Here is a 465-nt window from a genome sequence, read left to right on the forward strand (position 1 = left end):
AATAACTCTGGTTCTCTCCTCTATAGACAGCCTCCAGTGGTAGAATAACTCTGGTTCTCTCCTCTGTAGACAGCCTCCAGTGACAGAATAACTCTGGTTCTCTCCTCTGTAGACAGCCTCCAGTCTGAATGAAAGTGTATAGATGTGTTTCTGATGCGTTGATCCATAGATGCCTCTCTCTCCGTCTTTTCTCTCACCTCTCTGTCCCTCTTTCTTTCTTTCTTTCTTTCTTTCTTTCTTTCTTTCTTTCTTTCTTTCTTTCTTTCTTTCTTTCTTTCTTTCTTTCTTTCTTTCTTTCTTTCTTTCTTTCTTTCTTTCTTTCTTTCTTTCTTTCTTTCTCTCTACTGTGGAACAAGGATGTGATTGGTTATGGAGGAAGAGGGAGGGGCTGTCAGAAAAAACATGGTAGGAGGGTTTGAACTGGTAGAGAGAGAGAGAGAGAGAGAGAGAGAGAGAGAGAGTGAG

Source organism: Salmo salar, chromosome ssa02 (genome assembly GCF_905237065.1).
Source record: "Salmo salar chromosome ssa02, Ssal_v3.1, whole genome shotgun sequence".
Taxonomy (NCBI): Eukaryota; Metazoa; Chordata; class Actinopteri; order Salmoniformes; family Salmonidae; genus Salmo; species Salmo salar.